The 20,789-nt window shown below is 44.0% G+C and overlaps 1 protein-coding gene and 1 long non-coding RNA gene across 3 annotated transcripts in view; one reads left to right on the forward strand and one right to left on the reverse strand.

Moving 5' to 3' along the window:
* SYT12 (synaptotagmin 12) overlaps positions 1-20,789 on the reverse strand; it is a 58,404-nt gene that overhangs the window by 29,163 nt on the left and 8,452 nt on the right. The gene's annotated exons all lie outside the window — the stretch shown is intronic.
* Positions 18,325-19,661, forward strand: LOC309351257. Its single transcript, XR_014160765.1, has 2 exons — positions 18,325-18,943; positions 19,296-19,661. It is a non-coding gene; the product is annotated as an uncharacterized lncRNA (long non-coding RNA).

Consider the following 20,789-nt stretch of genomic DNA (forward strand, 5'->3'; position numbering starts at 1 on the left):
GAAGGGATCCTGCTGTTTTTAGTCATTTTTTGTTCTTTAGTCTGCCCTCTTGCATTTATTTTAGCTTCACTGGATTGTATTGGGTGCTTTAATTACTTTTATTGTATGCAGTCTAGAAACTTTGGTGTACAGCATCTAATACATGTATGTACTATTATGACTACGACACTACTAATAGCAGAAATGACATTACACACTTTGCTACACATATAAAATATTCCTTTGCATTCTGTCATGGGAAGCCCAATCCTCTTAGGCTGCTTTGGCTACAGAGGTGCTACAACTGCTGCAGCATCCTGTGTCCCTGTGAAGTGGAGAAGTGCCTTTCTTTGCTCCTGTATTACTGGGCCAATGGGCTTGTTGGCCCAATGCTCCAATGGCTCTAACAGCAGCAGGCCTGCTCATATCACTGAAGAGGCCCCTTAGCCCTGTAGTCCCTGGAACTAGACCATGCTGGTGTAGGAGAGTTGATGGCTACTGCTAGGCCAGTGTCAGGCCAAAAGGGTTTAACTGCTTGAGGTCCGGGACCAAGAGTCCCAGATCCCAAACTCCAACCCCACTGCATAATAAAGCAAAGGATCCAGTCATCATGGTTTTAAGAGTACATTTATACGGCAGCTTCCCCTCCACTCTTTTTTTTCTTCATATTTCTGCATTAAGCTTTGCATTTCATTCTGTTTCATCCAAGAATCTTCAGATCAAATTAGCCACACTTCAGTCCCATTTAAATCAACAGAACTTTACACACTCATTGGCTAATTTTATGGGACAGAAATGTCACTAACTTAGTCTGGATCTAAACCACTGTGGTATGGCTGCCACCTAATTTCCAAACAGAGGCATGTTTAATCGTTTAATGCCTTTAATCGTTGTGTGATAGGTAGCTCAACAAATGCTACTTTCCACAACATGAAAAGGATGAAACGTGGGATTTAAACAAATAATAATCTGTCATGCAGTTGTTATATGCATATAACAAAAAGCTGAGAACCCTGTTGGTCAATTTCCTTTTTGGTTAATCTGCATCTTGAAATAATAATAATAATAATAATAATTTTATTATTTATTCCCCGCCCATTTGGGTGGGATTCCCCAGCCACTCTGGGGGGGGGGGCTTACAGCATATTTAAAAACAAAATAAAAACATCAAGCATTAAAAACCTCCTGATACAGGGCTGCCTTCAGATGTCTTCTAAAATTTGTGTAATTCTCTATCTCCTTGACATCTGAAGGGAGGGCATTCCACAGGGAGGGCGCTACTACTGAGAAGGCCTTCTGCCTGGTTCCCTGTAACTTCGCTTCTTGCAGTAAGGGAACCAGCAGAAGACCCTCAGAGGAGGAGCTCAGTGTCTTGGCTGGACAATGGGGATGGAGAAATCCCCTGTTTAGGCCTGCTGCAATATATCACCATTGTGGCACAGTTGTTCCCGAAAGCTTCTCTTCCCCAAAGGCTTCCCTTTACACAGTTAGCCTCATGGTAACCAGCTCCATGCAGCTCATGCTGATGGTAACCAAATCGTGAAATATATTAGCATGGGTAGAATTTTATCTAAAATATGGGGATAACAATACAGTCTCTTTCTGCTGGGCTACTGTAAGCAAAATTAGCAGCCAACAACCTAATAAGAAGAGAAAAACCACCATGTATGTTGTTTTAGTTTATTGTTTTTGATACGGATACCAGGTTACTTTGGTGGATGAAGCAGGGACATAGTTTTGATCACCCACCCAGATTTTATGGGGGGGGGGGAGAGACTAGCTGCCACAGGCAGCCAATAACACCAAGGCAGCATCCATCTGGCTGAGTTCCCAATGGCATATGAATTAGGCCTTGGAGTTTGCATTGTAAACTCTTCCAATAACCAGCAGTGTCCCAATGGTCTGCAAGAGAAAACAAGTTTACAGTCTCAGCCAGTGTGCTCAGTGTACACTTAAGCAAGAAGAGATTCTTCTCTGTCTTTTGGCACTGCATGAGTCACCAGTGCATGGTGTTTTGTGGAAATGCGTTATTAAAACCTGCTTCTCAAGTACATCACCCCGGATTAGAGGTCACTGATTGCTGGAACCTTGCAAAATTACTACACTACAACCTGCCAGTGGAGGAGGTCCACTGATTTATCTTTCATTCCTGAAGGCTCTTTCTTTGCTTGCTGGGGAGGAATTACTGCATTGTTCCATTCCGTGTCCAGCTGATGAATGGCTCTGTAAGGGTTTGCTTGAGAATTTCCTGCTTACCCTCTATCCATCTGAGCAGGGAGTGACCCCATGTTTTTCATCGAGAACCTCCATCAATATTTTTCATTACAACTCTTAGTGGGTAAGCTGAATATTCAGATGTATGAGGAGCAGGTTTCCCTACAAAGTCTCCCCTAACTCAGCATCTCATGGTCTTTTGAAAAAGACCCTGCAATGCAGAAAAGGTGGATTCATGTTTAGTTGTATTGAGAATCCCCAGATACCGATGAATACCTTAATTTTAAAGCCTATGTCATGGAGTGGCTAGATGCATAGGTTTGGTGAGAGGCACCAGCTGGTGAGCCCCCAAAGGAAGACTGCTCAGAGCCAGGGGATTGGTGGTGGGATGACAGTGAGTGGTCGGAGGGACAAGAGGGAGAAAGAACAGACTGGGAGGAGGAAGGGTAATACGCAGGGGAGGTAACAGGGTTTAGTGAGCAGGAAGAGTCTGTTTCAGACTCTGAGGCAGAAAAGGGGGCTGGAGAGGTGTGGGGCCAGGAGACAAGAGAGGCAGGATGATGAAGCTGGGTAGTCTCCCTCTCCTGAAAGTCTCCCCTTCCAGCTGCACCCAGTGTTAGGATATTCCGTTCCACCTTAAGGAACAGGCATGACTGTTGTGTGTCACATGCCTGTTTACACTCCAGCACAGCTTGCTGGGAACTTCCGTTTGTGTATAGCTTTTGCTTATGTGCTGTTTGCTTGGACACGAAGGAGAGAAGACATGTTTTCCTTTTGTCCTGATGTATGCTGAATAAACTGCTTGTAAATATGCTCACACAGCCGTCTCCCTGCCACTTCTGTTGTGAAGCGTTATTTACTCTGCTGAGTTGCATGCTCCAGCTTCTGAAGACTTCTGAAGCTCGGGTCGCAGTTTCATGCTGATCTAAGGACTTGAGATCGCCCGGCACACCAGCCGGTGGGCTGGGGCCAGCTGGGGGCTTGCCAATTGCCCCGATTCCTTGGCTGCATCCCAACACCCAGCTCTCCTCCCCCTTGGTCTCCTAGGGCATGCAGGGAAATTAAGCAGGTTGAACAGAAATCAGTTTTGTGCAGGCACAGTTTGAGACTGCTTGGGAAAGACCCAGCAGAGAAGTAGCCTGAGTGGGCACTGGGAAGGCGGGGACCTTTAGTCCTCACACCTGCCTCATCAGGGCAAGACCTGCAGAGAAAGGTTGCTGGGACCACTAGGCTGCAGTGCTTCTGTTTCACTTCTATTCTGCATGGGCCATATTATCTCTTCCAGGCTCTTCACGCTTCCTGAAGAACAGACAGTATTATTAAAGAGGCAACTTTCTGGCTTAGAGCACAGCACTATGGCATCTTCCTCTCTCTTCTTGCCTGCCTGCTGCACTGCAGTATATGAAGCCCCAGGTATGGGAGGAGGGAGTCCCACAAGGGCAATCTGGCTCAAGGGGTACTGTGTGAGGGGTCTCAGTTCAGGGGTCCCTGGCTTCATGTCAGGCCTTGGGTATGGGGGTCCAGCACTTCCATGGCTTGCTCCATTAGGCCTCTTGATTTGGCTGGCTCCTCTGTCTTTGGGTCCTCTGTCTTTGAGTCCTGGTGGTTGCTTGAGATTTGGAAGGCTATTGGAAAAGTTTACAACATTGTCTACCATCTGTCTGTGGCTCTCTGCTTTTTGTTACTTATGATTTTACTGAATTGCTGTGTGCCCAATGATATCTTGGGAAGAATCAGGCTTGGATGCCATCCATCACAGTAGATTCTGAGGACGTACTTAAGCAAAAATATATTCCAAAGTTTTCATCAACATCAGCTTTATTTGATGCATTCCATTCACAGAAGGAACTCATTTACATTATATTGGACTATTTATTATTTCCGTCACATACCGTTTTCATGGATTATTTCTGTTATAGACAAGCTTCATGTTGGTTGTTTAAATTTGTTGAGGCTTAGTTTTGCGATGTGTTGTATTTTCATTAATGCATGGGTCTTTTATGGCTTATTGGCTGCAACTCATATCATATTGTATAATATAATATAAAATCACAGGTTTGAGCCCACTGTTGTATTTTTGTTTTATCACCTATTTATCATATTTGTCACTGATTGGTCTGTGATTTGGTCATTTTGCTTGAGGTTTGGATCATGATATCAAGTTGTAGAGCTAAGAAAATTGACAGCAGCTTGAATAAAGGATACTTCATGTACAAAACCCGTATCAAAAGGAAAAAGGCATAGTGGTTTAACACAGAACAGTGGGGTTATAGTAAGAAAGGAAGGAAGTGAAGATACTTTGGGGCAGTTTATGTTAGTCCTCACCCATTATTTTTTTTAAAAGTAATCAAACTCAAAATGTACACGTGCTAACAACTCAAAAAACATTGGGCCACATTTAGAAACCATAATCACCTACATTTTTTGCCACAAAACTTTTCATCCTCAGAGTTGTCATAATTCAAATTAACGTATTTTTCCATGTATAAGACTAAGTTTTCCCCCTAAAAAATAATGTAAAAAATTTGGGGGCGTCTTATACATGGATACATCTTCCCCCATTTTCTTAAATCTGAGTCCCCCAAAATAGGGGGCATCTTATACATGGGGGCGTCTAATAGACGGAAAAATATGGTACATTACATTGATTCTGCTACAGAATAATATAGAAGTACTGTACTAGTCAAATGGATTACAATGGGCTGACAAGCAAAAGCCAGATTAAGCACACAACAGCAACCTTCACAACACAGCAAGAAAGCAGGCACTTCTCCTTTCACACAGTTAAAGAGGAAGGGTGTATTCTGTTTTAAAGACTCCCTGGCTGCTTAGGTTGCACATTTTTAGGACAGTAACTACGTTTTTCTTAATGGAGCAAGCAGCAATGTACTGTAGGAAAAAGGGATGTATTTTTTAAAAACCCTCCTCCATTCTTTCAGTCCCAATCTGACTTGGGTTCCTGCCCACAGCTCTCCTCCCTTAATTAAGGGATAAAATAGATGATCAATGTATCTCTGTCCCATCTATTTTGGCCCTTAGCAATGTGGTCTTATAGCTCATTCAATGCAGTCTTTGGCTTCTGCAGGATTTCTGCCATGCTAACATCTTATCACCAGCACATTTGCCTGTCAACTGGATACAACCTATTGGGGAACAGGATAATCTAATTTGCACTGGTGATATAAGCCTATGTTTCCTAAGTTTCAAACATGTTTAGACTTTGTTTTTATGCTCCTAGCTTTAATAAGCAATAATTGGAACCTTTGAATAAAAAATACAAATAAATACCAGCATTTTTATTATTTCAGAGTTATCCTTCTATAGTTCTGGCAGATCAGCTCTCTGGCCCCTCCCCACCCCCAATTAGGATTTTTAGTTCAGTTTAGCCATTTCTCCCTTCCCTGCCTTGTTCAAATTCAGCAACAATATTTCTAACAGTCTTGCTGTTCAGTTTGTACTTGCTATTTCCCCATCACTCGCCTCATTTTCTGTGTACAAATGATCCTGTGTTGGATAATATATGGACAAATAATTTAATATGGAACTGGCCTTATTGAGAGGTCACTGAAAAATAAATAGATGATGCCAGAGCTGAGGAAAGGACTCCTCCAACTGTTTATTATCGCTACTGCTCAGAGCCTACAGGAACAGTCTCCCAAGGTACATGGGCATTGTATTGCTATGTTTAGCCAGAAATTCATTTCCATGCAATAAATAACAATAAAAAATTGGCACCCCATGAAATTTGCAAAGGGGAAGGATGAACTGTGCAGGAAATCCCTCTTCTCAGTGTCCACTTTCAGGGGAGAAGAGAGACCCCCCCAGCCACACTTTGCTTACAAAAGAAAAGCACTGAAGCCCAGAGAGTGCATGCCAAAGGGTGCTCTCTGAGCCCAATTTCACCCTTCGGGATCAAAGGTGAAATAAGAAATAATACACTGGAGAAAGGAAGGCTCAGGCACCTTCAATGAATGAACCTATGCAGGGAAAGTGACTGCAGCCCATTTCTGTTGACTGAGCACCTCACTTCCCTCAGTCAACACTATTCAATCTCCATTCCTACTCAGAAGATCTTGGGCACTACTCTCCTCTGTCAAGGTTATTCACCAGGGGCAAACAGAAAAGTGATGACCAAGGTGGTTGGTTAGTTTTTTGGGGGAGGGAGGGGGTAGAGGGAGAGCCAAGGGGAATTTCAACCCCTCCAGTATTTTCCTGGTCATTTAAAAAGACCCTCTCTTACCCACCTCCATAAGCATTGGGGGGTGGGGGTGGAGAATAATGTTGCTCCTCCTGTTTGTTTGTTTGTTTGTTTGTTTGTTTGTTATAAGGCTTTGAAAAGACTCTTCCACTCAATGCACCCCACAGGTGGCCTAATGAATATTTAGAATATTTGCACCCCTGCCTCTCAGTCATGATTTTCATGTCCAAGGTGGCTTACAATACAGTTAACAAGCTAACTGAAAAGCCACATTTTTAAAACAACTGTTGAATGTGGGAAGGGTCAACAACTGGAGCAGATTCTGTGTGTGTTGCTCATGCCACTGCACTGCTTTTTGTTTTTGTTTTTGTTTGTTTTTTTTAAAAGGCTAGAGACAGTAGGTTAAAATAAAGAGCATTTGAACCAGCATCTTCCTGTCTAAAAAAAAGTACCCATATCCCAGAATCCTCTGCAAAGCCATCTTCATACAGCAGGGACCACAGAACTTGCCTGGTCACAAGCATGCAGTGAGATGTCAAAACTAGCAGACTGAGATGGAGAAGCAAAATCGATGGAACAGAATTCCTAATCATATAAAAGCAAAAAACAAAGCAACCCAAAGATCAGTCAAGCAGTTCACAGTTCATTTTGCTTGTGAACAGTAAGGCACCCATATATTTTGAAGAGTAAACAGAAAACAAAACTAGAATAACCATTGCCATTCCTGTTGCCTAAATGAAATATTAAACAATACTATTTTCATCAAACCCCAACTTTTTTTTTCATAGAAAAGTGTCATTTATGGACTGGTTCACACGTGCATGCATATACTGTAACTTTATTCAACTGAAAATCATTGGGCTAGATCTATACCACACTAGTTGAACTTAGTTACCAATGAAATCAATGAGACTTCAGTCATGACTGACTTGTCCTATTGATTTCAATGGGGCCTATATGCAGCTAACTTATAATGCAATCCTAACCATACCTATTCAAAAGTAAGTCCTATTGAATTCATTGGCGCTTACTTTCAGGTAAGTGGCGTTAGAACTGCAACCAATTGTGTCTGAAGTGAGGTGAAGTGACATGGAAGTTGCGTCTCTGCTCTTTGATCTGTGGTAATGCATTCACACATGCAAGGCAAGTAAGCCATCAACTGATAAACATACATCTGCACTGATTTGAAACCTTAAAAAAAAAAAACCCTACCCAGGAAGTGGGACATTCTTAATAAAGGCAAAACCTGAAGGTAAGAGACATAATCCTAAAAAAACTACAGAAAAAGTCAAGTAGCAAAGATTCTGAGAGTCCAAGGCACTGGGTGATATCTTCCGTTGAAAGCCTTTGTCGCTCTCAGCAGCAGAGAAAACTACTCACCTGCCATGAGCTTTACCATTCACAATTTTAGAGAGTACTCTTGGTGAGCCCAACTAGCTGAAAAGCTCACTTTGTGTAATCTCAGCACCCTGCACAAATCTAACTGTACGGGAGTCCATAATCTTCAGAGATGAGGGCTTTCAAGGGAGGACAATACCTAGACCATTTATTGTATTTGGTATTCTGACTTATTCTGTATCATCTTTAGGGTGCTTTTTTATTTTGGAGTTGTTTGTAGATTCAGAAACAAACCTTTTAATCACTGGGCACTATATACATCCCCCAAACATATGATGGATATTTAATTTTGGTGTATAAGAGTAACACGGGGTGTGTGTGGAGGCATTCTTTGACATGTTCTGGGGGTAAGCTTAATTTAATACATTAGTTATACATAACACAATAGGTATACCGTATTTTTCGCCCTATAGGACGCACTTTTTCCCCTCCAAAAATGAAGGGGAAATGTGTGTGCGTCCTATGGGGCGAACGCAGAGCTGCCTGCAGTCCCGGGGCGAGCGCAGCTCTGCACAGCCATCCGGAGCGGGGCACGAAGTCGCGCCCGCCTCCCAATGGCTGCGCAGAGCTGCCTGCTGTCCCGGGGCGAGCGCAGCTCTGCACAGCCATCCAGAGCGGGGCACGAAGTCGCGCCCGCCTCCCAATGGCTGCGCAGAGCTGCCTGCTGTCCTGGGGCAAGCTGCCTGCATTCCGAAGCCTGGGGAGACCGGCGCGACTTACTGCTGGCCTCCCTAGGCTTGCGGATAGCAGGCTGTTCTCGGGGCTGGGATTGGGGGAAGCTCGGGCTTCCCCCGCGCCAGCCCCGCGCCTGGGGGGGAAATAATATTTTTTTCTTTATTTCCCCCCCCCAAAAACTAGGTGCATCCTATGGTGCGAAAAATACGGTAATATGCACACTAGTGCCAGCCTTCCAGACAAATCATGAGCAATCACTAGAACTGTCCTTGGTACTGAACAGCGTTCCAGCCTAAGCTTGAGCTGTCAAAAAATACTAAACAAGGATAATGAAGAATTTGACTTATTCTGATCCACTTACTTGATGAAATAATTAGGTACTGGCCTTTCCAAGAAGTCTTTAGGCCAATCCATTATTCATCACCCCAAACTAAAACTAAGCCTGAAGCTCTATTATACAAAGCCTGAAATGTTGTACGGGCTTTCCTGGGAGTAAGTCCCATATGTTCCAAGTAAATATGCATACGATTGCACTGCATGCCTGGCTGGATGTAACAGCCATCTGCTTACATTCATCTTTGGTTACTCTGACCCATTCCTCCCCTCTCTCTATTGGCTTGTTATCCATACTTTTCTCTTTTCTAGTATTGGAAGCTCCTTGAGACAGGGATCTGTCTTTTGCTAATTTTACTCAGCAAAATGCAACATTGCGCTTCAACCACAATGGTAAGCAAAAGGCAAGAATCGAGTTTATAAATGTAATTATGCAAACTATTCCCCCAACCTCAAGACTGTGTACTTTGAGATTCCAATCCCAAATGGCCTGAAACTCTGTACTGCCACAGAATGGTTACAAGATGAGCCTGAGACATGATTCAATCAGCAAAATAAATAAAGGCAGTGAGTAAACACCAGCAAGAGAATGACCTAAACACATTCTTGTCATTTGTAACCTGAGTAGGGTTGGCATCTGGGAGGGTTTTCAGCTACACTTCAATGCAAGACAACAGGCAATTTAAAAAATGTTGCACTTAATTAGATTTATAGCCTGGCCAGGCTCAAAAGATAAGTGCTTTTGTTCTCTTTCATCCTAGAAAAAAGGCCAAAAAACACATAAGCTCACAACCATACTTCTGGAAAACAGATAGGAAACATTCCTAAAGAAATTTCCTCAAATGAGGCTGAGAAGAAATGCAGATTTCCCAAATCCAACACCCTCATCATTTGAGACATATAGAGGTTGAGGAAGAGAGCAGGACAAGGTGGGTGTGCCCAAGGATTGTCAAAAAACCTTTTCTCTGGTCACAACATTGACAGAAGACACAGGGCAGCCAAGCTATGCAACTTCTAAGTCCCTGTGTTGCTGGGATTTACTGTGTGTGTGTGTGTGTGTGTGTGTGTGTGTGTGTGGTGCAATGACCCTTAAGGTGTCAGTGCAGTAATTCAGATCTATGCAACACGCCCAAAATGCTTGGGAAAATTATTCCCATTGTAGTGCTACTAGCTTGCTATGAGGACAAAAGCCTTCAAGTCTCTATTCAGAGTACCCGGGATGAAAACAAAGCTGAAAAAGATGTGGAAAGGACAGAGAAGGACCTGGAGGAAATTTCAACCTTCTATGCTTTCATTTCCACTGAGCAGCTGCTTGCATTTCCAAGTTTACCTTTGCAGCCCTATTCTTTGAAACAGATGCAAAGGGGGTCAGACTTTTCAAAAGGAGAAGGACAGATTTTCAGTCAGTGAGGAAAAGGCTAGCATAGCTCCTTGAACATTTTAAAGGCCTATGCTTGTCTACTTCTCTGTTGCATGCCTCAAATCCACATTTTTAGTGGGCTAAGCTAACTTTTTTCTGCATTCACTTGGGGGTAAACTCTGGGAGGGTGGGAATGCTGAGTGTGGGTGGGATCAGAGTCAAAAATAGGCACAGCCGTCCCTCTCTCTCTCTTTCTGCAACCCCTCTCTACTTCTCTGGGGGGGGACAGATCCCTCTTGCCAGAGGTATGACGTGATCACTTACTTGGAGAGCTTTTAAAATTATGCCAATAGCTGCACATAATTATGTTTGGGGCCATGAGCAGCCCATCCCACTCAACAGTTAAGAGGTAGAGCACAGGCATTGCATGCTGGACACTCTAGTTTCAACGCCAAGCATTTCAAGTTAAAGTGATCTTCAAGATCTCAAGACTGTTCACAGCCCTTTGCGCCAAGCTTTAGCATTGTATCCAACTAAATCTTACTCAGAGTAGACCCACTGAAATTAACGGGGCAACTAACTTAGGTTCTACTCTGAGTAGGAGAGGTGCCAGCCAGAGCTGACAGTACTGAGTTAGGCTGGCCAGTGATCTAACTCATTGTAAGACAGAGTCATATGCTTGTGTATCAAAGAAGAAATGTTTCCCAGTTTGCTGTTTCAAGATCTGCTGGATCTCTTGGTGGCTTTTGATACCATCGACCATAACATCCTTCTGTCTAGAGGGGCTGGGAGCACTGTTATACAGTGGTTCCGCTCCTTCCTCCTGGGCCGTGTTCAGAAAGTGGTGGTGAGGGATGAGTGTTCAGACCCCTGGGCTCTCACTTGTGGGTGCCTCAGGGTTCTGTCCTCTCCCCCATGCTTTTTAACATCTACATGCAGCCGTTGGGAGAGGTCATCAGAGGGTTTGGGCTGGGTGTCCATCAATATGCAGATGATACCCAGCTCTACCTATCTTTTAAATCAGAACCAGTGAAGGCGGTGAAGGTCCTGTGTGAGTGTCTGGAGGCGGTTGGAGGATGGATGGCGGCTAACAGTTTGAGGTTGAATCCTGTCAAGACAGAAGTACTGTTTTTGGGGGACAGGAGGCGGGCAGGTATGGAGGATTCCCTGGTCCTGAATGGGGTAACTGTGCCCCTGAAGGACCAGGTATGCAGCCTGGGAGTCATTTTGGACTCGCAGCTGTCCATGGAGGCACAGGTCAATTCTGTGTCCAGGGCAGCTGTTTACCAGCTTCATCAGGCACACAGGCTGAGACCCTATCTGCCCGCGGACTGTCTTGCCAGAGTGATGCATGCTCTGATTATCTCTTGCTTGGACTACTGCAATGCGCTCTATGTGGGGCTACCTTTGAAGGTGACCTGGAAACTACAACTAATCCAGAATGCGGAAGCTAGACTGGTGACTGGGAGCGGCTGCCAAGACCATATAACATCGGTCCTGAGACACCTACATTGGTTCCCAGTACATTTCAGAGCACAAGTCAAAGTGTTAGTGCTGACCTTTAAAGCCCTAAACAGCCTTGGTCCAGTATACCTGAAGGAGTGTCTCCACCCCCATCATTCTGCCCGGACACTGAGGTCCAGCTCCAAGGGCCTTCTGGCGGCTCCCTCACTGCGAAAAGCGAAGTGACAGGGAACCATTAAGAGGGCCTTCTCGGTAGTGGCCCCCGCCCTGTGGAACACCCTCCCACCAGATGTCAAAGAGAACAACAACTACCAGACTTTTAGAAGACACCTGAAGGCAGCCCTGTTTAGGGAAGATTTTAATGTTTGGCAGATTACTGTATTTTAATATTTTGTTGGAGCCGCCCAGAGTGGCTGGGAAAACCTAGCCAGATGGGCAGGGTATAAATAATAATATATTATTATTATTATTATTATTATTATTATTATTATTATTATTCCTGCCAGAGGACTTTCACTTCTAGCTCCCCTGCGGAGATCATGGAGTTGCCACAGAAGTACATAACCTGGAGCAAGATTATTTAATACTTCCAATGTGTGTCACCAGTAGTTTCACCAAGGCACTGGTGGAGTCACAGAAGGCTGATGAAAATCTAATGAAGACAAAGGTGATTGGAGACAGATTCTCATTAGTTTTCTTTATGAGCTGCTACAGATGGGAGAGTGGTGACAGGCAGGGCTAAACGAAGCCAAGGAAATCACATTCCGTTTGCACAAAAGAAATAATATTGCAAAATGGGATGGCAAGAATAAACAATCATAGGAAGAACAAAGACTTCCTGGAACAAAGGAGCAGCTGAGGAAATGAGAAGGACAGCCTTGATCAAAACATACATTAATCAGCAGATTAATCAACTTCTCAACAGGAACAAATCAATGGAGGTAAATCTTAATTGGTGGGCTGAGATGGAAGGCCAGTGCTGGATCATATTGTTAACGTGTTCTGACTCTGCTATGTTGTTATAACAAGAAATGAAAAGAAAACTGAACAGCATTTCCTTCTAGCAATATGTGTTCACTTTGGTTAATTAAATTGTTAACCTAACTCAAGACATATTATTTGATATCCTTCCCCCTAAAAAAGAAAATCCCTGTACTGAGGACTAATCTATGGAAGGAATCTTCCACATTTTAAATAGAAAAAAGGCCTAACCCCAGGGCACCTTATGGACTAATATACCTCCTACTCCCAATACTGAAAGTTTTTTTCTATGTCCTGCTGCCAACTAAGGCTTGGTGACTGGGCATGTGTGATACCACTAAACCCTCAGCTGAGCAGGAGTTTCAATCAGCTCTCTGCAAGGATTTGCTTTGCCAACGTGTTCTCTGCAGGGAACATGCTGGTGAAGCAATACCCAGCAGGACTGAGTGCTCTGCCTCTTACTGGATGTTGAAACCCTGCTGTAATATAGGTTTATCTTTTTAGAGTCATCCAGGAAAACATTTTACAGTGGCTATAAACATGTTAGAGGGAGACTCTTTACTCACTTATATTGGCCTGTAGCTTCATTGACTTTGCAACTGTTAACTCCTGATCTACAGTGAAAGAGGACTGGAAATTGTTGTTTTACTAAAGGAAGATGCTGAGGGTTTCCTTTGCCCTCCAGCATGGCGATCTTCTTGTTCCTCCTCTTTCCTTGTAGCAGTAGACAGTCTGACTTAATGACAGACATCCTCCTTAGCCAGTAAAAGCAAGTCCTTCCCCTGGCTGCTGCCCCAGAGCTGGAACTACTGCAGAGTTTGTGCAAGGCTTTGAGCAGAGAGAAGGAGGAATATGTGGGTGGAAGTACCTCAGCTTCTGACCAGCTCAAGTTAGGGCAGATGTGCTTCTCTGACATCCTCCCCTCTGCTCAGAGCCTCTTATGCACATTCTAAATCAAGAGGGTGAGACATCCAGCCCAATCGTGGCCTGAAAGGCAGGGGTGCAATATGACCCATGAGGCCATTTCCCTCACAACATGCTCACCTAACCCATCAGCTGATGTCAAAAAACAAACAAACACAGCACAAGTATGTTGCAAGGAAAATGGAAACCGGGTCAGCTGCGGCGCGGGAAAGAGGGCGGTCCTCGGTCGCACCAGACCTAAGTAGGTGAGGCCACGCCCCCCGCGCCCGCCGATTGGCTGGCATGGGGTATGACGCGGCCGAGGATTCCCTGCTATCGTGTGGGGCTGGAGCCAGCCCCTGCGAGTGCGGGGAGGGGCGTGAAGCCCGCAACCCCACCTCCTCCCTAGCTCAGAAGTGGATATGTGGATCAAATTATGTCCATGTGCTTGGTGCCACCTGAAGTTAGCCACCCATGATTTGGAGGCAATTGAGTATTTTATAGAACAGGGGTATTCTACTCAATGTGAAGAGCTAGACCAGTTGACCCCTCAGGGGTTTCATATAAGTCATGGGACGGGGAAACTTTTTCAGCCCGAGGGCCGCTTTCCCTTCTGGGCAACCTTCTGAGGGCCACATGCCCACTGGCCAGAGGCAAAGGTGAGAAGAGCAACAAACGTAATCCTTACCTTTATACAGTGTGCTAGTTTCTACACACAATCACACACCCTTCTCTCCTCCACTCAGAAGAGCAAGAAACATAAGAGTTCAAAGGCACATGCCAGCTAGGCAAAAAAACAGGTGGTGTGAAGCAATAGCCAGTGGAGGGTACAGCCTCTGGAAGGTTCCAAGGGCCAGGAGAAGAGGCATGAAGGGCCGCATTAAGCCCCCAACTCTGAAGTTCCCCACTCCTGTTTAGCCCAAGCTGTTTTGAATGTCAAAATTCAACTTTAACACATTGTGAAAATGAAAGAGTTCTCTGAAGCATGTACAATGGAAACTTCTCTCACCATGAGGGAAACCACGCTAACTCATTGCGGGGAATCTATAGCCTTCCAGATTTTGGTGGACTACAACTACCAGCATCTGAGACTATTTGCCATGCTGGCTAGGGATTATGGGAAATGGAATCCAACATCTGGAGGGCCACAAGTTCCTGTCACAGACATTGGGTTTTGGGGAGGAGATATTCCAGATCTGGCAGCATACTTTCCTCCTACCACTGGTGCAGAGAACACAAACCTGATATGTAACAAGCAGTAAAATTGTGGCGGAGTAAGCTGTAATTCCTCAAAAGCCACTTCAAGGTAAGTTTTCCTACATGGCTAAGAAAAGCCAAACCTAGTGGAATCCCACATCTTAAATCAGCAACACAGAAGAATTATTGGCCTAATATACTGAAGGCTAGTCTCCCTGATTAAAGTTTTTTTAAAACAACAACAACAACAACAACTTAGACCTGCATGTGTTCCCAGCTTCTACTGCTTTATAAAGCAACAAATCTAAAAGTAGATGACCTTCATGCATTAGTGTACGAAAATCCAACTGAGTTCCAATGGTGTCAATCTTTCTCTCACATACCCTTGCATGCATATACCTCCACTTCTAATATACTCACATGCAACCTCTTCCAGTGGCAGGAATCTGAACAAAAAGCCATTTTCTGAACTAATGTCCCGAATAGAAGTTGTCTTTGCAAAAATGGATTCTCAATTATACAGGACAGCATGAGATTTCAGACCCAAATGCAATCAGTCCCGTCTTTCCTTTACCCTTTGATAACCAGAAATATTGCTGTGTTTTAATCCAATATGATCAACTGACAGTGAAGGCTATAGAAAATAGTTGGTCATGGAAGTTGCAGTCTTATTTATGGCAAGTGAGGTGAAATGTAGATTCCATGTGCGGCTCTGTAGGAGGAGGGTGCAACTGAATGCAGCCTCAAAGAACACGGTTTTCAAAGGGGGCTTCCCTAAGAAATGCAGATACTCACTAGAAACGTTTCCTCTCTTCCACAGCTAAGGATAATTGCGATTATTACCATTGTTGTATTTATAATCTATATAGCAGATTATCACTTGATGCTGATGGCAAGTAAGGTATGGTTGAGAAACTGGAAAATAGTTGGTAGTTTTTTCTTTCAGAAAAACTGAACTGGGGAAAAATGACTTTAAGCAGGAGAGTGGTCTAGTAGCTTTTGAGGGTATTTTTTTGGATGCTATATAGCATCAAATAGGGTGTTAAGCATTGCAATGTATTTCTTAGGAAGACAGTTCTTAAATGTTTTTCGCTTGTATGAAGTATGATCTTATGTTTACTCAAAATAAGCCCCACAGTGTTCAATGGAGTTTACATTATTTACCGTATTAAATAAATAAATAAATAAATAAATAAATAAATAAATAACTGAGGAGTATTGTGTTTGTTATTATGGTATGTATTTTTGTGTTTTTATATTGTAAACTGTGGGAAAATGATTGCTTGTACATGAGAGCATGAGCAAAGTTCTTATTGTTACAGGGTGATTTCATAGCTAGAAGCATCCTTGGAGCATGAACAGCGCGTGAACAGCTCGTGCTGTCCTATATGATTGGCTAACGTGGCATGGCCTGATGCTCGCATGGTCTAGTGCGAAGGTCCTTATCTGCTTGCTAGAACAAAATTGCTTGGCTTGTATTTTGTATCTTTCTGATTTCACACAATAAAAGCTGTGCTGCATGAGCCCTAGGGGCAGCCATATTTCGGAACCTATTATGGTGTGAGACTGATTTTTCCTTGGATGCCGAGCTGCAACTCGACAATTGGTGCCCCGTGTGACTGCCTTCGGACTTCACGTTGTTTTATTCAGCACTCACCAACACGTCGTTCATCCACGTAGTGGATCCCTGGTGAGTGCTCCCGTGTGATTTCTTTCGGACTTCATGCTGTTTTACAACGTTCAGCCTCACCTCGCCCGGCAGGGCTGCAGACGCGTCGTTCATCCACGTAGTGGATCCCCGGTGAGAGCTCCCGTGTGAATGTGATTCTGGACTACGTTACGGACTTATCAGCACTTATCTCCGCCCGGACAGGGCAAAAGGCGCCTCCCTCATCCTCCTAAGGATCCCTCCGGTAAGTGCTCCCTGCTCTTTTTGCAACTCTTGCAATCATGGGAAAGTCTCTCTCTGCACCACAGAAAAAATTTTTTAAAGACCTTAAATTCCTTTTGGCCAGTAACAACCTTGCTGTTCAGAAAGCTGACCTTAAGTCCCTTATAAAAGCCCTGGACACTCACTGTCCCTGGTTCCCCCAGGACGGAAATTGGGAGTTAGACGATTGGAAAAAAATTGGACACTTCTTTCAAAATCATCCTCAGATTGATGTCAAAGTTTTGCATGCCTGGTGTAAAGTCTACAAAGCTATGTCGAGCTTAACTCCTGCAAATATCCTCCTGGCTGCCTCATTGCCTGTTTCACCTGCCCTTTTGGCTCCTCCTTTGCCTCTGCATCCCACGTTGCCTTCTTCGAATCCTCCGGTTTATGTCCCTCCGAAGCCCCCACCTCCTCTGCCCAAGGCATCTGGCACCGCTTCCACCCCACTTCAAGAGGCCCTTCGAGCGGCTGCTCCGTTGCTGGCCTTTGATTCTACAACTCCTAATCTCTTTCCTGTGATTGCTCCTGCCGCCCCGGGGGGAGGCCCAGCCCGGCACGAACAGTTTGATTTGAGATTCATAAAGGAGGCCTTGGCTTCTGTCCCTGATGACAAAACTGAGCGCGATGGCCGATGGGGGAGCGTTAGACAAGGTCCTACAGAGCCCTATGGACAATTTGTCGATCGCTTGTATAACACCCTTAAACGGCAAGTTCAGGACGTAGCAGCCCAAGAAGTGATTGTCCGCCAGCTTGCGTTTGATAATGCGAATGAGGACTGTAAGCAAGCACTACGCCCTTTGATGACAACTCCCAATGTAGCCATTGCGGATATGCTTAAAGCCTGCCAATCGGTGAGGACTGATTGCCTGCTAGCCACGGCTTTGTCCACCACCGTGTCTCAGAATCCTGCCAAGGATAAAACCTGCTTTGGATGTGGAGAAGTGGGTCATTTTCATGCGCAGTGCAGATCTATCGCACAGCAATGTCACCCCAGCACAAAGTGCCCCATCTTTGATACAGGCCAGGACTTGTCAATTTTATGAAGCACATCTTAGATCTCACACTGGCCACCCTGGGTATTTGGCAGAAAGGATTTTACGCCTGCTGAACTTCACTACGTCTTCGCCCAAGGAGACACCAGCGCCTTGCAACCGTATTTTACGCTGTCTGCCTGTGGGAATCTGCCTTCTGACCTCAACCCGCCCTGCAGCTGGAGACATCGCCATATTGACGTGCCCTGGATGGAGTCACCTTCTACAGCTGTTCCAGTGTTTGCCGGCACGTTGAAAGGCCATCTTCGTCTCTACTTTTTCCCTGGGACGCCACTTCTACCACCAAATATCATGACAGTTTTGCTGCTTCTGGTTTGGGAACTGAGCCTGGCTTTGAAGGATGCCCTCGCTATACTGGCATCGCTTGGATTTTACCCCCCAGATCTCTTCTTCTTTTCTCCTCCCTCAGGAGTCCTGCCCCATGGTGTGTTCCCCTGAGCATGTACAGAAAGCTGTCTTGGAACTATTGTGGACTCTTGGCAGGACAGGGGGTGAGGAGGTTTCAGTGTGTTCCAGTTGTTTCATTCTTGTGCTTTGGCATGGTTCCCGGACAGAGAGCAAGTTGCAATGTGGTTCTTTAGCAGGGCCTGAGAAGACAATGGGCTCTGTTCTCTGCCTTGTTGCAATCTTTTTATTTACAGCAAATGGGCTCCTGTATCTGCAGGAATGGCTGTGTGGCTTCTCCTGGTTTGTGGTTTTTACATGCCAATAATCGAGCCACGAAATATCACGCAGGTTGCTCGGAAACAGCTATTGGAATAATTTACCATTCTCACCCTTATTGCCCCCCCGAGCAACCAATATGGCATCGTCCTGAGTGGCCCCACAATTCCACTTCACACGGATGGAGCCTCTCCGTGAACTTTGTAAAACGCCGCTTTCGTCGTGCTGCTTTTTTGCAGAAGGCCAGGAGGCCTGAACTTTATCATCAGATTTGGACTAACAATACTTACGTTAGAGACATTAATCATTTTGCTTCTATGCTTAACCTTTCTGATTGTTGGATGTGTATGCATATCCCTCCTCAATCAAAAAGATCTGGCATTCTATTACATGGTATTCCTATAAATGCTTCATATAAGATTAGCAATAATATGAAGGACAATCGCATAAGTTTACCTCCTGTATTTCTATCGCTTGTAGAATTAGCTCCTTATTGTTTTCATTTTAATCACAATAGCAAAAAATTTTTAGGTCATTATCCATATTGTAATTGGACACATGAATACATTAATGGATCTTCTTGTTTTCTTAATGTTACAACCATGAGTGGCAGACCAAAGGTTTTAATTAATAATGTCACAACTTACATGACCTATGAACAACAAGCTGCGTGTAGTGACTTTTATGTTTGGTTCAACTGGATGAGAAAGAGCAGCAGAACTACATGTTTGCTTCAATCTGATTTATGGTTATTTTGTGGCACACGTGCCTACAAAGAAATCCCCTCTGCCTTTTCTGGTACCTGCACGTTAGGTATAGTAGTACCCTTGGTATATAAAATAGATAAGCTCCCAGCGGTCCGTTTGCGTAACAGAAGGGAAGTACTATCACCTATTTCTCAATATACAGGGACAGCCATCTCTAGGTCCCTTCTGCCTTCTTTAGGTGCAGCCATGAATTACCGTGATTTGCATAAATTGGCAAACTGGACAGAAAATTTGTTTAATTCCACCATTTTGGCTTTAAAAATGATTAACAAAGAAATATCAGAAATAAGAAATGTAGTTCTTCAACATCATTATGCTTTAGATGTGATCCTTGCTTCTAAAGGTGGAATTTGTGCCTTAATTCATTCTCATTGCTGCATGTATATAACTGATCAATCGACCAATATCTCTGCTACTATTGATCATATGGAACAAATGATAGCCCATAATCCTTTGAATCCACCTGAAGGTTTTGATCCATGGGAATGGTTGTCTTCTTGGTTACCTAATGGATTATGGTTAAGAAAAATATTATTGATTGTAATTGCATGTATTGCTGGCTTCATTATGGTGTGTTGTTGCATTCAATGCATACCCTCTTTGATTTCCCAATGCACTGCATGGTGGTACCGACCACGGCCTACCACAGGGGTTACAAGAGGAATTTATGTTGCAAAGTGTAGACGCTTAGGCAATGAAGTGTACGATTTGGACTAATGGTCCCTCTTTTCCTCTAATAATATAAACAAAAAAAGGGGATATGTGGGAAAATGATTGCTTGTACATGAGAGCATGAGCAAAGTTCTTATTGTTACAGGGTGATTTCATAGCTAGAAGCATCCTTGGAGCATGAACAGCGCGTGAACAGCTCGTGCTGTCCTATATGATTGGCTAACGTGGCATGGCCTGATGCTCGCATGGTCTAGTGCGAAGGTCCTTATCTGCTTGCTAGAACAAAATTGCTTGGCTTGTATTTTGTATCTTTCTGATTTCACACAATAAAAGCTGTGCTGCATGAGCCCTAGGGGCAGCCATATTTCGGAACCTATTATGGTGTGAGACTGATTTTTCCTTGGATGCCGAGCTGCAACTCGACAGTAAACTGCCCTATGATCCTTGGATGAAGGGTGGTATAGAAATTTAATAAATAAATAAAATACACCCAAGCAAGTTTGCACTGGATTGAAACTCCTAAACAGGAACAAAGGCAATTTACTAACCCAAATCAAATTCCATTGTTGGGGTGCCTTGGGGTAGTAAAATGTCCCAAAGCAAAATCAACGTGTGTGATTTTAAAATGGGCACTTAAATCTGCATTCCTAGATCCTTTTTGGTTTGAATAAACCCTTTTAACAAATTTTTACCCCATTTTCCCTTTACTGGGATAAAACAGCACCCCTAAATGCAAAATGTAATTGCTCAACATCAAAAAAAGGAAGATCATGGCCACTGGTCCCATCACCTCCTGGCAAATAGAAGGGGAAGAAATGGAGCCAGTGAGAGATTTTACTTTCTTGGGCTCCGTGATCACTGCAGATGGTGACAGCAGTCACAAAATTAAAAGGCACCTGCTTCTTGGGAGAAAAGTGATTACAAACCAAGACAGCATCTTAAAAAGCAGAGACATCACCTTACCAACAAACGTCCATATAGTTAAAGTGATGGTTTTCCC

Source organism: Podarcis erhardii (genome assembly GCF_964252035.2).
Source record: "Podarcis erhardii genome assembly, chromosome: 1".
Classification (NCBI taxonomy): domain Eukaryota; kingdom Metazoa; phylum Chordata; class Lepidosauria; order Squamata; family Lacertidae; genus Podarcis; species Podarcis erhardii.